The 21950-nt window shown below is 40.9% G+C and overlaps 1 protein-coding gene across 1 annotated transcript in view; it reads right to left on the bottom strand.

Moving 5' to 3' along the window:
• Positions 1 to 6068: 6068 nt before the first annotated feature.
• The window catches only part of PTTG1IP2 (PTTG1IP family member 2), an 88963-nt gene continuing 73081 nt past the window's right edge, over positions 6069 to 21950 (bottom strand). The window contains exon 7 of the mRNA XM_045166344.1: positions 6069 to 6173. The gene's annotated coding sequence lies outside the window, so the exon portion shown is untranslated. The remainder of the gene's footprint in view (positions 6174 to 21950) is intronic.

Here is a 21950-nt window from a genome sequence, read left to right as displayed (position 1 = left end):
TATTTGCTTTTGATAAGTAAGGTTGTTATTGTTGTTCAGTTGCTAAGTTGTGTCCCTCTCTTTGTGATCCCAGGGATCAAACCTGAGTCTCCTGCATTGCAGAAGAATTCTTTACCATCTGAGCCACCAGGGAAGCTGCTGAGTACAGGGAAGACTGCTAATATCTGAACTAAGAATATGTGCTTAACATGAGAGTATTTGATCTAAATAAGATGGAAGAAGGTAGTGCTTAAGTGCTGGGTTCAAATTTTAATGTTTAATAGCTATGAGACTTTGATCAAGAAACTCATTCTTTTTGTGCCTCAGTTTCGTCATATGAAGCTCTTGTGTTGTGTGAGAATTAGAGAAGTTAATAGTTATAAACCACTTATAATAGGTGTTAGTAAATGTGAGATAATAGAAAATATACATATACTGGACTCTACCCCTAGTCCCTGGTACAGAGCTCCTAAAACCCTTTTAATTTCCTAAGTGATAAGAGCTCTGCTGCTGTTGCTTCAGTCGTGTCCGACTCTGTGCGACCCAATAGACGGCAGCCCACGAGGCTCCCCCGTCCCTGGGATTCTCCAGGAAAGAACACTGGAGTGGGTTGCCATTTCCTTCTCCAATGCATGAAAGTGAAAAGTGAAAGTGAAGTCACTCAGTCGTGTCCGACTCTTAGAGACCCCATGGACTGCAGCCCACCAGGCCCTCCGTCCATGGGATTTTCCAGGCAAGAGTACTGGAGTGGGGTGCCATTGCCTTCTCCGAGCATCTTTTGTTCTACTATTTGGTCTTTGGTCCTAGTTCCTGACACCAATCTCCTAAATCCTTTGGAATTTCCTGAGGGATAGCAATATCGTTGTTCTAATAAGGTGACTCTTGGTGGGCTCTCAAATGGGGGCTGGTCACCAAAAAAGACCAAGGCATGATTAGAAGTGTGGCGTTTTCAACCCACATCCCATTCTCTAGAGGAGGGAAAAGGGCTGGAAAGGGAGTTAAAGATCCATCATGCCTACATGATGAAGCCTAAAAAAAAAAAAAATCCCTGAGGTATGTTCTAGGAGCTTCTAGTGTAGGTTGTGGAAGACATGGAGGTGCTGGGAGAGTGAGCGTGGAAGCTCTGCACCCCTTCCCACGTTCTTTGCCCTTCAGATCTCTTCCATCTGGATGTTCAGCAGTATCCTTTATCATGCCCTTTAATAAACTGGTAAATGTGTTTTCCTGAGTTCTGTCAGCCGTTCTAGAAAATAATCAAATCCAAAGGGGAGGAGTTCTTGAGAACATTTGATTTGTAGCCAAGTTAGACGCAGGCTGTGGGTAACCTGAGCGCTTACTGCCAGGGGAAACACACTGACCAGAACTGCCCACCCGGCCAGGCACCACACTCACGATTTGCGTGAGTTATTTTATGATAGGAGGTCCCGGTAAGGAACACAGAACTGACAAGCCACGCCCAACCGGAAGAATTCGGGAAAGGCCCAAAGGAGATCCCACATCTCCTACCACCTCCCACAGTCCTTGATGGAATCTGTCTTGCCTGAGCATTGTCTGCACCACAGGAAGGGCCCTGAGTCAGAATGATTGGCCAGAGACAGCCAGAAACCAATCTCATCACCATAAAGCCCACGAACCACAGGGCAGAGTCATTCTCCTGGGTTCTCGTACCCTGATCCTCTCTGTCTAGGCACTCCTTTCCAATAAAGTCTCTCGCTTTCTCAGCATATGTCTCCCCACACAACTCATTTCCAAGTGTTAGACAAGAGAGTACTCTCGGGCCCTGGAAGGGGTCCCCCTTCCTGCAACAATACTACTTGTGAGTGGCATCTAAAGTGGTGGAGGGCAGGGGCAGTCCTGTAGGACTGAGCCTTTAACATGTGGGATCTGGTGCTATCTCCAAGCAAACGGTGTCAGAATTGAGTTAAATTGTAGGACATGAAGCTGGTGTCGTAGGACTGCATATTGTGGGGAAAAAACCCACATAGCTGGTGTCAGCAGTGTGGTGAGTGTGGTAGTAGTGTGAGAGTAAAAGAGATACACAGGGGCAGTTTAGATTTTCTCTACACAATTAGTCGGAGAAGGCAGTGGCAACCCACTCCAGTACTCTTGCCTGGAAAATCCCATGGACGGAGGGGCCTGGTGGGCTGCAGTCCATGGGGTCTCTAGGAGTCGGACACGACTGAGCGACTTCACTTTCACTTTTCACTTTCCTGCATTGGAGAAGGAAATGGCAACCCACTCCAGTGTTCTTGCCTGGAGAATCCCAGGGACGGAGAGCCTGGTGGGCTGCCGTCTATGGGGTCACACAGAGTCGGATACGACTGAAGCGACTTAGCAGCAGCAGCACACAATTAGTACCTGGTACAAGTAAGACAGTATGAAATGACTCCAAATAAAGCATTTAGACACAACGTTTGAAGCTGTAACATTTCAGCAACCGGTGAAGAATAAGATCCATGCATTTTCACTACGTATAATTTTATAAAAATTATGATTTTGAGTGAATGGATTTTTCCATGTTTAATCTCTAGCCAAAGGTAAGTACTGTGAAGTACTGTGAAGTTTTCATTAACAAAACACAATCACTTCAGAATTTTTCTTACCAAAAAGCAGAGGTACAGTTTACTATTTTTTTGCTTTACAGATAAATTGTCCTACTCCACAATCCCCAGACATTGATGAAAGATTTTGTTTTCTCTTTAACCTTGGTCCATTTACACACTAACCTGAGGAGATTAGATGGAATACCAGATCCCACTGGGCAAAAGCTAGGAGGGGCTCTTTTCTCATTAAAGGCAACTTCAGATTAGAATCAAGCTTGAATAAAATAAACAGTTTAGAAAAAATTAGGGCAGCTTGATCATCAGTCTTTCTTGCTTCTAGAGGTCAAGCTGAAATAAAACTGTAAGAGCCAGACTTTCTGGATTCCTGTTGTTGACTTAAAAATTACTCACAACCTTGAAGTCGAGAAAGAAAGAAAGAAAGTGAAGTTGCTCAGTCGTGTCCGACTCTTTGCGACCCCATGGACTGTAGCCTACCAGGCTCCTCTGTCCATGGGATTCTCCAGGCAATAGTCCTGGAGTGCAATTGTGCAGTAGTTTTTGTGCGGTAGTTTGAGCATTCTTTGGCATTGCCTTTCTTTGGGATTGAAATGAAAACAGACCTTTTCCAGTCCTGTGGCCACTGCTGAGTTATCCAAATTTGCTGGCATATTGAGTGCAGCACTTTCACAGCATCATCTTTCAGGATTTGAAATAGCTCAACTGGAATTCTATCACCTCCACTAGCTTTGTTCGTAGTGATGCTTTCTAAGGCCCACTTGACTTCTCATTCCAGGATGTCTGGCTCTAGGTCAGTGATCACACCATCGTGATCATCTGGGTCATGAAGATCTTTTTTGTACAGTTCTTCTGTGTATTCTTGCCATCTCTTCTTAATATCTTCTGCTTATGTTAGTTCCTACCATTTCTGTCCTTTATCAAGCCCATCTTCACATGAAATGTTCCTTTGGTATCTCTGATTTTCTTGAAGAGATCTCTAGTCTTTCCCATTCTGTTGTTTTCCTCTATTTCTTTGCATTGATCACTGAAGAAGGCTTTCTTATCTCTTATTGCTATTCTTTGGAACTCTGCATTCAGTAGCTTATATCTTTCCTTTTCTCCTTTGCTTTTCACTTCTCTTCTTTTCACAGTTATTTGTAAGGCCTCCCCAGACAGCCATTTTGCTTTTTTGCATTTCTTTTCTATGGGAATGGTTTTGATCCCTGTCTCCTGTACAATGTCACGAACCTCATTCCATAGCTCATCAGGCACTCTATCTATCAGATCTAGGCCCTTAAATCTATTTCTCACTTCCACTGTATAATCATAAGGGATTTGATTTAGGTCATATTTGAATGGTCTAGTGGTTTTCCCTACTTTCTTCAATTTAAGTCTGAATTTGGCAATAAGGAGTTCATGGTCTGAGCCACAGTCAGCTCCTGGTCTTGTTTTTGCTGACTGTATAGAGCTTCTCCATCTTTGGCTGCAAAGAATATAATTAATCTGATTTCTTCAGCAATATGTGAACCGTGAACTTCCTGATGTTCAAGCTGGATTTAGAAAAGGCAGAGGAACCAGAGATCAAATTGCCAACATCCGCTGCATCATGGAAAAAGCAAGAGAATTCCAGAAAAACATCTATTTCTGCTTATTGACTATGCCAAAGCCTTTTACTGTGTGGATCAAAATAAACTGTGAAAATTCTGAAAGAGATGGGAATACCAGACCACCTGATCTGCCTCTTGAGAAATTTGTATGCAGATCAGGAAGCAATAGTTAGAACTGGACATGGAACAACAGACTGGTTCCAAATAGGAAAAGGAGTACATCAAGGCTGTATATTGTCACCCTGTTTATTTAACTTATATGCAGAGTACCTCATGAGAAACGCTGGACTGGAAGAAACACAAGCTGGAATCAAGATTGCCGGGAGAAATATCAATAACCTCAGATATGCAGATGACACCACCCTTATGGCAGAAAGTGAAGAGGAACTCAAAAGCCTCTTGATGAAAGTGAAAGTGGAGAGTGAAAAAGTTGGCTTAAAGCTCAACATTCAGAAAACGAAGATCATGGCATCCGGTCCCATCACTTCACGGGAAATAGATGGGGAAACAGTGGAAACAGTGTCAGACTTTATTTTTTGGGGCTCCAAAATCACTGCAGATGGTGACTGCAGCCATGAAATTAAAAGACGCTTACTCCTTGGAAGGAAAGTTATGACCAACCTAGATAGCATATTGAAAAGCAGAGACATTACTTTGCCAACAAATGTTCGTCTAGTCAAGGCTATGATTTTTCCTGTGGTCATGTATGGATGTGAGAGTTGGACTGTGAAGAAAGCTGAATGCCGAGGAATTGATGCTTTTGAACTGTGGTGTTGGAGAAGACTCTTGAGAGTCCCTTGGACTGCGAGGAGATCCAACCAGTCCATTCTAAAGGAGATCAGCCCTGGGATTTCTTTGGAAGGAATGATGCTAAAGCTGAAACTCCAGCACTTTGGACACCTCATGCGAAGAGTTGACTCATTGGAAAAGACTCTGATGCTGGGAGGGATAGAGGGCAAGAGGAGAAGGGGACGACAGAGGATGAGATGGCTGGATGGCATCACTGACTCGATGCACATGAGTCTGAGTGAACTCCGGGAGTTGGTGATGGACAGGGAGGCCTGACGTGCTGCGATTCCTGGGGTCGCAAAGAGTTGGACACGACTGAGCGACTGATCAGAGTCCTGGAGTGGATTGCCATTTCCTTCTCCAGGGGATCTTCCCAACCCAGGGATTGAACCTGGGTCTCCTGCATTGTAGACAGACGCTTTACCATCTGAGCCACCAGGGTGCCTCTCTGAAGTTGAGAGTTATGCTTTATTTGGTGGGAACTTTTAGGACTTCAAGAGCAGGAGACAGCATCTCAAGCAACCTTGACAGAACTGCTCCAAGACTGGGCAGGGGGGTGGGGTAGGGAGCCAGGTTAGATAGAAATTTTACCAAAAAGATCAGGTAGCCTGATCATCCAAAGATTACTGTTAATTAAAGAAAACCAGATAATCCAAGTTAAGGAATTTAGTGCTGTTCTCTGTCTGGGAAGATACAAGAGTCCAGGCTCCCTGAAATCATTCCGTTGGTATGCAGCTCAGCTGTCTGGGGCCAGGATCCCGTGTTTCCACATCCTGAGTTTCCTCAGGGCTCAGCGTGGGGAGTGGCTGCAGTCTGATGGCTGCTAGAGGGCAGGTATTGTTTCCATCCTGAGTGTCCGCAGGGCTCACCGGCTCACCACTGTAGTGGCCGCAACTGCTGATGACTGTGACTTCTCTGTTTACTGATAGGACGGGAAACATTCCATTTCTCACTGTGTGTATCCAAGCAAGACCATCACATAACCTCTCTCATGGAAGAATCACGTGGGAAGTGCTGCCCAGCACCACTCCTAAGGTTCTCGTGAGGATTTTTTTTTTTTTAATGTTATTGTTTTAAAAAAAAAAATCCCAAAAAACAAAAGCGCTCTACAAATGCAAAAAGAATTTACTCAAATGACTTTCTTCTTACCCACCTTCTTTTTTGCACGTCATTCAACAGCAGGTAGGCTGGCTTATCTGCTAGAAGCAACAGCCCTGAATTAAACTGATTCACATCTTTTGAGTGCTCTTACCAGTATCTGTAAGGAAAAAAAAAATCATACTTGATTAACCAACTAGTGTTCTCTAGTGTTCGTTATAAATAAATGTAAGTAAATGGTGCCTGGTCAATAACAGGTACTCAATAAATATTTGCTGAATGAATTTGCAAGTTCTATAATTTAAAACATTTGACACAATTCTACTTCTAAGGCTACTAAAAGTCAAAACAATAGTTAAAACAACTCAATTACTAAGGAAACATAATTTTCTTCAAGAAAGAGTTGAATAATAACAAGAATCAGAGGCCCATGGGAAATGCTGTTCTCTTGGCAGACTCAGCCATGCTGGTGACTATCTGGCATGAATGTATAACATTAACACTATTTAGAATTTCTATTAAAAAAAAAAAAGTTCACGGTAAAAGTAAAAAATTGAAGATGGTATTAAAGTCTTAATCGAGTCATAGCACAGAATAATGTTAGCCAAAAAAAAAAAAAAAATTGCATGTGGGTTTCATAAACTCTGAGTAAGAAGGACATTTGCAATGTGAACAGTGAACCCCCGCAGGGAATGAGAAAGGAGAAAAGAGTATAAAGCATCATTATAGATTCAAGATATTGGCAACTGTTTTCTATAATTCATAGAGAAGGCTGAGAAAGTGAAAAAGGGATTTTTTTGTGTGTGTTTTGTTTCTTTTTTTTTTTAACATTATATTAGCAGAGACCATCTTTTACCATCTGTTTTTCTTCAACATTTATCTCAACATTTTGTAACTATTTGTTAGCATTTTTTTCTTTCTTTAAACAGTTTAACTGAGCTACAGTTCTCACATACCATGTAATTCACCCAAGTAGAGTATACAATTCAAATTTTTTAGAATATTCACAGGATTGTTACAACCATTACCACCATTTAATTCCAGAACATTTTCATCACCCCTAAAAGAAGCCCTTGCCTATTAGCAGTTACCCCTCATTTCCCATCCTTCTCCTAGGAAGACCATTAATTTACTCTCTTAACATCTATAAATTTGCCTGTTCTGGACATTTCACACAAGGGAATCATGTAATATGTGGTCTTTTGTGACTGGCTTCTCTCACTTACATAGTGTTTTCAAGGTTCATTTTATTGCAGCATGCATCTATGTTTCACTTCTCTTTGTTGCTGAGTTAATATTCCAATGTGTGACTACACCACATTTTATTAATTCTTTCATCAAGCTATGGACATTTGGGTGCTTTTCATTTCAGGGCTATTTTGAATACTGCTGCTATGAACACTCATGTGCAAGTTCTTGTGTGGGCATACATACCCATTTCTCCTGAGTGCATATCTTCTGGGGAGAGGGTGCTATGCTGGGTCTTGGTTGCAGCACGTGAGATCTAGTTTCTTTTTTTCATGTGTGAGGGGGATCTAGTTTCTTGAACAGGGGTCAAACCCAGGCTCCTGCATTGGGAGCATGTGTCTTAGCCACTGGACCACCAGGGAAGTCCCATCTTGAATATCTAGGAGTGGAATGGCTGGGCCAAATAGTAGCACTTGCAACCTTTTAAATAAACTTTTAAAAACTTAAGATATAATTCACATACCATAAAACCCACCATTTTGAAGTGTGCATTTTACTGGGTTTTAGTATCCACACAAGGCTAAGCAACCATCATCAACATCTAATTCTAGAAGAATTTCATAACCTCAAATAGAAATCCTGTACCCTTTACCCTTGAATTACGGTTGGATCCGTAAGCCTACATGCCTCTGCTCCTTCTTTTGCCTTGGGAAAATGATTTAAAACACATTGTCATTTTTATTAAAATTGAAATTTCAAGTGGTTATTCGAGAAATAAGCTTATTGACTTTCTAAAATAATGGACTTACTGAGATGTAACTCACATACCATAAAATTCACCCACTTAAAACTGTACAATTTAGTGGCTTATAGCAGTTTCACAAAGTTGTGCAATCATACCACTGACTAATTCCAGAACATTTTCATCATGCCCAAAAGAAATCTCTACCCTTTAGCGGTCATTCCCCATTCTCCCCTCCCCTTAGCTTCTGGCAACCACTAATTTACTCTCTGTCTCTGTAGATTTTCCTATTCTGGACTATGGTTAACTTTTTGAAGTGTAAAAAAGAATTCTTTACACTTGCATAAAACGTTTGGCTACACACACCATGTACATTCACACATGCACCCCCCCCACACACACACAATTATTGGTTTTTGTCATTACTGGCATGTTTATATATCCATGACACTTTGTTGTACTCACAGATGAGTTTGGTACCTGATAAAATACCAAAGTGGGGAAAATAAGATAAAATTTTTAGTATGATATGATAAATCATATGATAAATTATTGGTATCCTCAATAGAGAGGTTTATTCATCTCCCAAGTGACCATATAATTACAGACTAAAATAACTTGAAAAAAATGTATTTTGGCCTCGCCACACAGCTTATGAAGTCTTAGTTCTCTGACTGGGGATTGAACTCACACTTTCTGTACTGGAAGCGCGAGTCTTAACTACTGGACCATCAGGGAAGTCTCTAAAACAACATAATTTTTAATCAAAAATTTCTCTTCTGAAAGAGGATCTACATACTGTCGACTTAAAAAAATATTCACAATCTAAACGTTGAGTTATGTTTTATTAGGTGGAAATTTTTAGGACTTAAGCCCAGGAGGCAGAGTTTCAATTAACCGTGAGAGAACTGCGCTGAGGAGGTGAGGGGAAGAGACAGGTTATACAGAAGTTTTGAAGCAAATTATGGGTAGTCTAAACACCAGATATCTCAAGTTAAGGAATTTAGCACTTTCCTATGTATGGAAAGGTACATACATACAAAGGGCTCACTGAAATCAATCCTTTAGTATGAGGTCCTCTGTCTGGGGGCAGTATCCCGTGTTTCCACATCCCGAGTTTCCTCAGGGCTCAGCATGGGGAGTGGCTGCAGTCTGGTGGCTGCTAGAGAGCCCGTATTCCTTCCTTCCTGAGTGCTCTCAGGGCTCACCAGCTCAAAGTGGAGGGCTGTAATCACCCTTGTTTACTAATATGGCAGGAAATATGCCATTTCTCAACACTATCAGTTCAGTTCAGTTGCTCAGTTGTGTCCAATCTTTGCAACCCCGTGAATCGCAGCACGCCAGGTTTCCCAGTCCATCACCAACTCCCAAGTTAACTCAAACTCATGTTGCTCGAGTCGGTAATGCCATCCAGCCATCTCATCCTCTGTCATCCCCTTCTCCTCCTGCCCTTAACACCTCCCAGCATCAGCGTCTTTTCCAATAAATCAACTCTTCTCATGAGGTGGCCAAAGTATTGGAGTTTCGGTTTCATCATCAGTCCTTCCAATGAACACCCAGGACTGATCTCCTTTAGGATGGACTGGCTGGATCTCCTTGCAGTCCAAGGGACTCTCAAGAGTCTTCTCCAACACCACAGTTCAAAAGCATCAATTCTTCGGTATTCAGCTTTCTTCACAGTCCAACTCTCACATCCATACATGACTGCTGGAAAAACCATAGCCTTGACTAGATGGACCTTTGTTGGCAAAGTAATGGCTCTGCTTTTGAATATGCTATCTAGGTTGGTCATAACTTTCCTTCCAAGGAGTAAGTGTCTTTTAATTTCATGGCTGCAGTCACCATCTGCAGTGATTTTGGAGCCCAGAAAAATAAAGTCTGACACTGTTTCCACTGTTTCCCCATCTATTTCCCACGAAGTGATGGGACCAGATGCCATGATCTTCATTTTCTGAATGTTGAGCTTTAAGCCAACTTTTTCACTCTCCTCTTTCACTTTCATCAAGAGGCTTTTTAGTTCCTCTTCACTTTCTGCCATAAGGGTGGTGTCATCTGCATATCTGAGGTTATTGAAATTTCTTCAGGCAATCTTGATTCCAGCTTGTGTTTCTTCCAGCCCAACATTTCTCATGATGGACTCTGCATATATGTTAAATAAGCAGGGTGACAATATACAGGCTTGACGTACTCCTTTTCCTATTTGGAACCAGTCTGTTGTTCCATGTCCAGTTCTAACTGTTGCTTCCTGACCTGCATACAGATTTCTCAAGAGGCAGGTCAGGTGGTCTGATATTCCCATCTCTTTCAGAATTTTCCAGTTTGTGGTGATCCACACAGTCAAAGGCTTTGGCATAGTCAATAAAGCAGAAATACATGTTTTTCTGGAACTCTCTTGCTTTTTTGATGATCCAACGGATGTTTGCAATTTGATCTCTGGTTTCTCTGCCTTTTCTAAATCCAGCTTGAACATCTGGAAGTTCACAGTTCACACATTGCTGAAGCCTGGCTTGGAGAATTTTGAGCATTACTTTACCAGCTTGTGAGATGAGTGCAATTGTGCAGTGGTTTGAATATTCTTTGGCATTTCCTTTCTTTGGGATTGGAATGAAAACTGACCTTTTCCAGTCCTGTGACCACTGCTGAGTTGTCCAAATTTGCTGCCATATTGAGTGCAGCACTTTCACAGCATCATCCTAAAGGATTTGAAATAGCTCAATTGGAATTCCATCACCTCCACTACCTTTGTTCGTAGTGCTATTTCTAAGGCCCACTTGACTTCACATTCTAGGATGTCTGGCTCTAGGTGAATGATCACACCATCGTGATTATCTGGGTCGTAAAGATTTTTTCTGTATAGTTCTTCTGTGTATTCTTGCCACCTCTTCTTAATATCTTCTGCTTCTGATAGGTCCATACCATTTCTGTCCTTTATGGAGCCCATCTTTGCATGAAATGTTCCCTTGGTATCTCTAATTTTCTTGAAGAGATCTCTAGTCTTTCCCATTCTATTGTTTTCCATTATTTCTTTGCACTGATCATTGAGAAAAGCTTTCTTATCTCTCCTTGCTATTCTTTGGAACTCTGCATTCAAATGGGTTTATCTTTCCTTTTCTCCTTTGCTTTTAGCTTCTCTTCTTTCACAGTTATTTGTAAGGCCTCCTCAGACAACCATTTTTCTTTTTTACCTTTCTTTTTCTTGGGGATGGTCTTGATCCCTGTCTGCTGCACAATGTCATGAAGCTCCATCCATAGTTCATCAGGCACTCGGTCTATCATATCTAGTCCCTTAAATCTATATCTCACTTCCACTGTATAAAGAATTTGATTCAGGTCATACCTGAATGGTATAGTCATTTTCCCTACTTTCTTTGATTTAATTCTGAATTTGGCAATAAGGAGGTCATGATCTGAGCCACAGTCAGCTCCCGGTCTTGTTTTTACTGACTGTATACAGCTTCTCCTTCTTTGGCTGCAAAGAACATAATCAATCTGATTTCAGTGTTGGCCATCTGGTGATGTCCATGTGTAGAGTCTTCTCTTGTGTTGTTGGAAGAGGGTGTTTGCTATGACTAGTGCATTCTCTTGGTAAAACTCTGTTAGCCTTTGCCCTGCTTCATTCTGTACTCCAAGGCCAAATTTGCCTGGTACTCCAGGTGTTTATTGACTACCTACTTTTGCATTCCAGTCCTTATAAGGAAAATGATATTTTTGGGGGTGTTAGTTCTAAAAGGTCTTGTAGGTCTTCATAGAACCATCCAACTTCAGCTTCTTTGGCATTACTGATCAGGGCATAGACTTAGATTACCGTTATATTTACTGGTTTGCCTTGGAAAATGAACAGAGATCATTCTGTTGTTTCTGAGATCACATCTAAGTACTGCATTTCAGAATCTTTTGTTGACTATGATGGCTACTCCATTTCTTCTAAGGGGTTCTTGCCCATGGTAGTAGATATGATGGTCATCTGAGTTAAATTCACCCATTCCAGTCCATTTTAGTTAGCTGATTCCTAAAATGTCGATGTTCACTCTTGCCATCTCCTGTTTAACCACTTGCAATTTGCCTTGATTCATGAACCTAACATTCCAGGTTCCTATGCAATACTGCTTTTTACAGCATCAGACCTTGCTTCCATCACCAGTCCCATCCACAACTGGTGTTGTTTTCGCTTTGACTCCGTCTCTTCATTCTTTGTGGATCTATACCTCCATTGATCTCCAGTAGCATATTGGGCACCTACCGACCTGGGGAGTTCATCTTTCAGTGTCCTATCTTTTTGCCTTTTCATACTGTTCATGGGGTTCTCAAGGCAAGAATACTGAAGTGGTTTGTCATTCCCTTCTCCAATTCCTTCTTATAGGAGGAACACCAGTCACCATAGAGAGAGGGTAACCTAAGATCATATTTTAAAATGTTCATATTGACCAAATTGCTTGACTTCATGGCTACTCTCAGTGCTTCCAAAAAAGAAGTGAGGGGGTAAATTTAATTCACAGTTGCATTTGAAGATCAACTTAAAAAGTGCACCATATATAAAATATAGTACAAATATATAAAACTCAGAAACATTTATTATAATTGAAATTTTAAAATATTTTATTAAATATGTCTCTTTTCACTTTCTGTATCTGTAATATCTAGCTCTTGGAATTATTTTAAAAATACTGCTACCATACTTAAAAGTATTGCATCACTATTGTATTAAGCTGCCCTCTGGTGGCTTTTAATTTAGTAAATATCTTGAACTACCTTAGTATCTGATGTGAAGTAATACTTTAAGGTATTGTGGTTTATTCAATACCGTATTAATTCATATTTTCTAAATGTACTTATTTGGCAGGGGCTTTGAAATATTTATTCATTTGAGAAGAATGGACACTTCCTCGTGTCCAGAAATGGTGAAAACAATATGATAATTCATGAATCTAAGTTTGTACATCCCGTATAACAAATCATCAGTTATTACCATTGTTTCTCTTATTATCATGACAATACAAGAATGACTGATACAAGCTTTAATCATAAAATGCAGAATATAACAATCGAAACTGCATGAAAGCTAGAATACATTTATTAAGTAATGGTCCCTAATACGTGCTAAAGGCTCTCATATCACACAATAATAAAATATTCTCATTAATGAATTGGCTACGTTTGTCACTGCTCCATATAATTTTATAGAGCTGTTTTTTAACTTCCAGCCAAAGATAAACAGGATGTACCTGTTGAAAACATACTTCTAGTCAAACCAGCCTCTTGTCTTTTGATAATAAAAAGGAAATAGTCACTTTTGTTTTATTTTGTTGAACTTTCTCTAGTATAATGACTGTAATGTACAAAATGACTGTGATTACAAAAACGATACATTTTAGCTGTAAGAGTTTAAAAGGTGGAGTACTATTCAAATTTTATTATTATTCTTTTTAGAAAAAGGCAAGTTCTATTTGGACACATTAAATTATTTGTCTTACATGTATACTCTTCTGTAGAGGGAAAGGAGATCCTCATTACCTAAGATTTACATTAAACATTTTTAAGTTCAAATATTTAGTTAAGTATTTGAGTACCTTCTGTGTGCCTAACGCTGTGTAGTCTGCACTCTAGAAAAGATGGCCATTTCTGGAAAAGAAGTTCCAAATACATTTTAAGCGGTTGCAACATCATGAGAATTAGGACTTGAGAGGAAAAGTGTTCCAATGGTTCAGGAAAGAATTAAGAGCTACATTAGCTACAGCGGGGAATGAAAGCCTCATAGAGGAAATGGCACTTGAATTGGGCTGTGATAGATTGATGGTATTTTGGTGGCAAAGAATCTATTGTTGAAAACATTTCAGATCAGAAAATAAAGATGAACAAAAAGATGTAAGTGGATTGCATGTTTGTGTAAAGCACTAAGAGAACTGAGCTGAAAATCAGTCATCTTCTAGAACAAATATACAAGACGTTGTAGTAGAAACAGAAATACATGTGCAGCTATGTTTTGCAAAATTCAGAAGATTCAAATGTTGTTGTTTAGTTGCTAAGTCATGTCCAACTCTTCTGTGACCCCATGGACTGTAGCCCACCAGGCTCCTCTGTCCATAGGGTTTCCCAGGCAAGAATAGTGAGTTGCGAGTTCCTTCTCCAGGGGATCTTCTCGACACTGTGTCTCCTATGTCTCCTGCATTGGCTTGAAGATTCTTTACCCCTGAGCCACCAGGGAAGCCCAAGTCAACAATAGTTTAACCTACTTAGATAACATATGAACTGTTATTCATCAGCAACATTGAGTAATTGACCATTGTTAGGAGAAGGCAATGGCACCCCACTCCAGTACTCTTGCCTGGAAAATCCCATGGATGGAGGACCCTGGAAGGCTGCAGTCCATGGGGTCACTGAGGGTCAGACACGACTGAGCGACTTCACTTTCACTTTTCACTTTCATGCATTGGAGAAGGAAATGGCAACCCACTCCAGAGTTCTTGCCTGGAGAATCCCAGGGACGGGGGAGCCTGGTGGGCTGCCGTCTATGGGGTCGCACAGAGTCGGACATGACTGAAGCAACTTAGTAGTAGCAGCAGCAATAGAATTAGTAGGATCTATGAATCATTGGTTATGACAGAGACTATATGCAATTATTATATTATTTTAAACTGCTCAAGTTTTTAAGGATTGAGATATCATTTAAACAGTGAGAATGCACAGATCTTATGTGTATAGTCCTGTCAGTTTTAACAAAATTCCCAACAGGCTTCAGTTCTGGCACCTGCACTCATCCACACTTTTATCAAGATAAAGAATGTTCTAACACAGCAGAATTTCTCTCAGCTCATTTCCGGTTATGCCCATCACCTTTACCCCCAGGCAACAGCTATTCTGATTTCTGCAACCATAGATTAGTTTTGCCTGTTCTTGAACTTCATACTAAATAGTATAATATGTACTCTTTTTTAATCTGGGTTCTTTTACTCAAGCACAATGTATGTAAGACTCATCCCTGTGGTTGTATGAGAGTCCCTTTTTATCACTGCGTTGTATTACTGTAAGATTATATCACAGATTATCTCTTGTCCTGTTTGTGGATACCTGGACTGGTTCTAAGTGAAGGCCACCAGGAATGAAGCTGCTATGAACATTTATGTATAGGTTTTTGTGTAATCATCTTTTTTTTAATTTAAATTTATTTTAATTGGAGGCTAATTACTTTACAATATTGTATTGGTTTTGCCATACATCAACATGAATCCGCCACAGGTATACACATGTTCCCCATCCTGAGCCCCCCTTCCACCTCCCTCCCCCTACCATCCCTCTGAGTCATCCCAGTGCACCAGCCCCAAGCATCCTGTATCCTGCATCAAACCTGGACTGGCAATTCGTTTCATGTATGATATTAAACATGTTTCAATGCCATTCTCCCAAATCATCTCACCCTTGTCCTCTCCCACAGAGTCCAAAAGACTGTTCTATACATCTGTGTCTCTTTTGCTGTCTCGCATACAGGGTTATCATTACCATCTTTCTAAATTCCATATATATGCATTAGTATACTGTATTGGTGCTTTTCTTTCTGGCTTACTTCACTCTGTATAATAGGCTCCAGTTTCATCCTCCTCATTAGAACTGATTCAAATGTATTCTTTTTAATGGCTGAGTAATACTCCATTGTGTATATGTACCACAGCTTTCTTATCCATTCATCTGCTGATGGACATCTAGGTTGCTTCCATGTCCTGGCTATATAAACAGTGCTGCGATGAACATTGAGGTACACATGTCTCTTTCAATTCTGGGTTCCTCGATGTGTAATCATCTTTTCATCTCTCCAGGACACGTATTTAGGAGTGGGACTGCTGACTTGCGTGATAAGTATGTATCTTTTTAAAATGTCACTTATTTGCTTATGTGGCTGTGCTGGGTCTCCGTTGATGTGCGGGCTTCACTCTAGCCATGGTGAGCAGGCATTACTCCTCGTTGTGGCGTTCAGGCTTCTCATTGTGGTGGCCTCTCTTGTGCAGCATCGGCTCTAGAGCGTTTGGGCTTCAGTAGTTGTGGCTTCTGGGCTTTAGAGCACAGACTCAGTAGTTGGGGCACATGGGCCTGAAGCATGTGGGGTCTTCCCTGATCAGGAATTGAACCTGTGTCTCCTGCATTTGCAGATGGATTCTTTACCACTGAGCTACCAGGGAAGCCCCATAAATATATGTTTAACTTTACAGGAAACTGCCAAACAATTTCCCAGAATGGTTATATCATTTTATACTTTTATTTGCAAAACATGAAGAGTTTGGAGTTTTTCTTTTAAGCCATTCTAGTGGGTGTGCTGGAGAAGGAATTGGCAACCCACTCCAGTGTTCTTGCCTGGAGAATCCCAGGGATAGAGGAGCCTGGTGGGCTGCTGTCTGTGGGGTCGCACAGAGTCGGACACGACTGATGTGACTTAGCAGCAGCAGCAGTGGGTGTGCATTGTATCACTGTGGTTTAAAATTGTATTTTTATAAGACCTTAAAGATGTTGAGCAGTTTTCAAGTGCCTATTGGCCATTTATGTATCTTTTTTGTGAAATGACTGTTCAAACTTTTTTGCCTAATTTTAAGATTAGATTTTTTATATTATTAAATTGTAGGGGGGTTTTTGGGGTGGGTACAAATGTTTGGTCAGACACATGTGCTATAAACGTATTCTCCCAGTCTGTGGTTTATCTATTCATTCTAGTAACATTGTCTTTTGAAAGTGTTTAACTTTGATGAAGTCCAATTTAATGTTTTTTTTTTTTTTTCTCCTTTTGTAGTCAGTGCTCTCCCTTTCCCTCAGGAAATCTTTGCCTTCCCCAGTACTGCAAAGATATTGTCCTATGATCTCTTCTAGAATCTTTATTGTTTTAGAATTTATGTTTAGGGCTATAATCCATGTTGAATTAATTTTTGTGTATGGGATGAGGTATGAAGTGAATTCCATTTTTTTCCCCCATGAATATCTAGTTGTTTCAGCACTGTCTGATGAAATTACTTTATTCAAGATTAACTTCACTGAAATTACATCAAGAAACAGGACAATTTTAAATGATTCCTGAAAAAAGGGAAATTAAGAGTAAAGAGGGCACTTGACTCATACTTAAGTCATTCTTTGAACTCATATAACAAACATGCACAAAAGACCACTAATTTTTTTTTAAGGTTTTTTGATGTGGACTATTTTTAAATCCTTTATTGAATTTGTTACATTGTTGTTTCTGTTTTATATTTTGGTTTTTTGGCCTGGAGGCATGTGGGAGCTTAGCTCCCGGACCAGGGATCAAGCCCATTCCCCTTGCACTGGATAATGAAGTCATCATCATCCACTGAGCTGTCAGGGAAGTTTCGATATTAAAAAAAAAATACAGCCACACATTTGCATTTCTGACAGTGCTATTCCTCTGAATGAACTAACAAAGCTATTTTATATGGAAAGTGTGCTCTATCTGCAGCAGAATCCTGACTTGTTTGAAAACTTGCAGCATCTTTCTATTTCACTAAGTGCCTGTGAAGCTAGTTAAATATTTTGGAGGCAGGGGTGGGCTTAAGTGGATCTTTTGGCTCTGAAAAAATAAAGCTCAAGTCTCTTCTAAATTGGAGTTTTAAGGATTTCTCGGAACTAGACTGCATGGTGGCACAAGGTGGACCGGGACAGGCTTTCCATCAGGGCAAGGGAGGGAAACTAGGTTTTTCTCTGTCATTGGCCCTCAGATGAGATGGGGGTTTGTGCTCTGGGTTGGCAGTACTTTGGAGGAGGCACAAATATGGGGTAGAAGTCAGGGGTCAAGGGGTGGGGAGGGCGGGTAGGTGAGCAGCATTTTAGCAATGTGAAGACTTGCCCAGTGGCTCAGTGGGTAAAGAATTTGCCTAAAATACAGGAGACACAGGAGATCTGGGTTCAATCCCTGGGTTGGGAAGATCTCTGGAGGAGAAAACAGCAACTCACTCCAGTATTCTTGCCTGGAAAATCCCATGGCCAGAAGAGCCTGATGGGCTAGAATCCAAAGGGTCGCAAAGAGTCGGACACAACTGAGCAACTAAGCACAGTAATAAAATCAAAGGTCGGACTCCTTGAGAAAGGTTTAGCTGTGAGCCCCAGAAGCACCCTTTTCCAGTGGCTAGTTTTCTGCCTGTGTTTCCATTCCATAGACTCTTAAGTTCTTGGTAAAGTTATAGCTAGATATTGCTTGCTGCTGCTGCTAAGTCGCTTCAGTTGTGTCCGACTCTGTGCAACCCCATAGACGGCAGCCCACCAGGCTCCCCCGTCCCTGGGATTCTCCAGGCAAGAACACTGGAGTGGGTTGACCTTTCCTTCTCCAATGCATGAAAGTGAAAAGTGAAAGTGAAGTCGCTCAGCCGTGTCCGACCCCATGGACTGCAGCCCACCAGGCACTCCGTCCATAGCATTTTCCAGGCAAGAGTACTGGAGTGGGGTGCCATTGCCTTAAGTTCAAAAGGGAGAAGTGTCTCAGCTTGGAGTGAAATTGAAAGGGCAGCAGGAAGCAACCTCAAGAAAGGTAACCTGTGAAAAGTTTGAAGAATAAGCTGCAAAGCTTTGCTAGCAGAATATAAACCACAGACAATAATACCAAGTGTCTGGTTTAGATGTAACATATTCCATCTCTTGTGAGGCATCATGTATCTATTTTGAGGATTTCTGTGTTTTCAGGAAGAAAATTTAGATCTAGAGAATTAATTAATGAAGCAAAGAGTAGGGTCACACATGATTTGACTCTTTTTTAAAAAAGCAGCTTGAAAGGCAAAAGCTAAATGAAGGTATGAGAGTAATTCTACAGCACAAAAGTATTCACAAGGCAACCTTGGAACTGTCTGATTTACACAAAACCATGTAAGTGAGTGCTTCTCAAATTTTAATGTTCATTCTGAAATTAATACATGTCAACTATACCTTGGTAAATTAAAAAAAAAACTTTAATGTTCATACAAATAATCTGAAGATTTTGTTAAAATGTGGATTCTGACTCAGTCAAACTGGTATGGGACCTAAGAGTCTGTATTTTTTTAAGTATCTGTTATATTTTTAGCAGCATCAGGTCTTAGTTGTGGCATGTGGGGTCTTCATTGTCCTTCGGCATTTGGGATCTGAGTTCCATGACCAGGGATAGAACCTGTGTCTCCTGCATTGGAAGGTGATTCTTAACCACTGGACCACCAGGGAAGCCTGTGAGACTTTTTAAAGTACTGTTTCTTGAGCCCACACGAGACCAACTGAGTCAGAAATTCTGGGGCTGAAATCTTAATCCTCAAAAATTCCTCCTGCGCTTGTCTTAGGCTATGGAGACCAGAAGAAGAAGAAATAGAAGATTGGGTTCAGTTCAGTTCAGTCACTCAGTCGTGTTCAACTCTTTGTGACCCCATGGACTGCAGCATGCTATCACCAACTCCAGAGCCTACTCAAACTCATGTCCATGGAGTCACTGATGTCATCCAACCATCTCATCCTCTGTCATCCCCTTCTCCTCCTGCCCTCAATCTTTCCCAGCATCAGGGTCTTTTCCAGTGAGTCAGCTCTTCGCATCAGGTGGCCAAAGTATTGGAGTTTCAGCTGCAACATCAGTCCTTCCAATGAACATCCAGGACTGATATCCTTTAGGATGGACTGGTTGGATCTCCTTGCAGTCCAAGGGGCTCTCAGGAGTCTTCTCCAACACCACAGTTCAAAAGCATCAATTCTTCAGCGCTCAGCTTTCTTTATAGTCCAACTCTCACATCTATACATGACCCCTGGAAAAACCATAGCCTTGACTAGACGGACCTTTGTTGGCAAAGTAATGTCTCTGCTTTTCAATATGCTGTCTAGATTGGTCATAGTTTTTCTTCCAAGGAGTAAGCATCTTTTATTTCATGGCTGCAGTCACCATCTGCAGTGATTTTGGAGCCCCCAAAAAATAAAGTCTGACACTGTTTCCCCATCTATTTCCCATAAAGAGATGGGACCAGATGCCATGATCTTTTTTTTCTGAATGTTGAGCTTTAAGCCAACTTTTTCACTCTCCTCTTTCACTTTCATCAAGAGGCTCTTTAGTTCTTCTTTGTTTTCTGCCGTAAGTGTGGTATCATCTGTATACCTGAGGTTATTGATATTTCTCCCGGCAATCTTGATTCCAGCTTGTGCTTCATCCAGCCCAGCATTTCTCATGATATACTCTGCATAAAAATTAAATAAGCAGGGTGACAATATACAGCCTTGACGTACTCCTTTTCCTATTTGGAACCAGTCTGTTGTTCCATGTCCAGTTCTAACTGTTGCTTCTCTACTGCAATTTCCCAGAATGTGTTTTTCTCAGATCCCACACTGGGACTTTGAATGTTTTACCTCCATAAACGTCTTTCCTATGAACAAAACAGAGAGAGTATCTTCCTTTAAAGAGTTTAGAGTTCAGCTGGAAAATCATTCCTCAAGTAAATTATAAATACAGAGCAATAAGAGGCATGATATGAGGTGTACTGTGTGTTTTAGGAACCCACAGCAGAGGAATCTAAAGGTCAAGAAAGATCTTCCCAGACAGGGGACATTTAAGATGAGTCCATATGGATGAATAGGAGTTTTTCAGAACAGGAAGGGCAGAAGGTTTCCCAGGGAAATACAACAATATGTCCCAAACCCCCAAAATAAGAGAGTTACGGTGAGTTCAGAAAACTGAATGAAGCTCAGAATGACTGGAGTGTGTGGTAACACAGGAGATGGGCAGTGAGGTTGTCAGGGACCAGATGTCACAGGGCTTTATAAATAGGGTGACCTCTTAGGCCATTTTCTCAGACAATCTCAGAATACACACTTGTTCCTTCATAATTATTAACAGCACTTCCTTTCACTCTCCAAAGTGTCCTGTTTGGACAATAAATTAAATGGCCATACTTCCTACAGGCAAAACTTTGACTTTTTCCAAATGGGAAGAGATTGATGATTATTTTTGAGACTGATGAATTTTAAGCAGAGAATTGACATTGTTAAAGAGTTTTGAAACAATCCTTTAAGACTTCAGAGAGAATAATGAATTGAAGACCAGTTAGAAGGCTGTTACAGGTGAGAGACAGTGGTGTCCTAGAGTTGTGGCATTGTGCATGGAGAAAAGTAGACAGAACTGTGAACTATTAAGAAAAGAGAAACAATTTGGTACATGAACAGATGGGAGTCCAGTCGATCACTCTTCTGGCATGAGCTAGTATTACTCGGGTAGTGTGTCATTTGCTATGACATAAAAGGAAGAAGGAAGGAAAACATTTTTGAGAGAACTGAAGTGTATACTGAATGATTAAGAAATGTCAAGTAAGATGAGGTCTGAACATCCCCACTACATTCATTGGCCACACTGTGAGAGAACTTTTTCTATTTTCTTGGAGCTAATGACTGCACAGCAAGGGAATGAACAGGAGGTAAATGGAATGAAAGAGAAGAGAAGGGAATGAGGGGAAGAGAAATTGAGTGGGGATAATCAACAAGTTTGGCTCTGAAGAGGAGGGGAGGAATGTAGCTGTAGCTGGAAGGGAAATTGGAATTGAAGGTTTCTTTTGTTTTAAATCGTTTTTCCATTGGTAGTTGCTTGTTAGAAGGAGAAGGTAGATAGAGAAGATTTGAAGATGTGGAAAAAGAGAAGCAAGTGAGAAGGATTCAGAGCACAGATGAAGGTTGATTAGTTATTGCTGCATAATAACTTATCCCTAAATTTAGCAGCATAAAACAGTAAATATTTACTATCTCACAATTCCTGTGTGTCAGAAACCAGGGCACATCTAGGGCTCAAGGTCTCTTATGAAGTTGTTGTCAGGCTACTTGCTTGGTCTGTGGTCTAATCAGATGACTCAACAGTAGCAGGGGGAGGAGGGAAGAGGATCTGCTTCTGTACTTACGTATTATCTTCAGCATTCAGTTCCTCAGAGGCTGCTGAGCTACGGCCTCAGTTCCTTGTTGCCTGTCAGCCAGAGGCCTTCCTTGGCCCATGAACCTCTCCAGAGGGCACCTCACAATATAGCAGCTGACTTTCTCCAAGAT

The sequence above is a fragment of the Bubalus bubalis genome, chromosome 8, assembly GCF_019923935.1.
Source record: "Bubalus bubalis isolate 160015118507 breed Murrah chromosome 8, NDDB_SH_1, whole genome shotgun sequence".
Taxonomy (NCBI): domain Eukaryota; kingdom Metazoa; phylum Chordata; class Mammalia; order Artiodactyla; family Bovidae; genus Bubalus; species Bubalus bubalis.
Note: the sequence above shows the minus strand (reverse complement) of the source record. Positions and strands in the feature narration are given on the sequence as shown.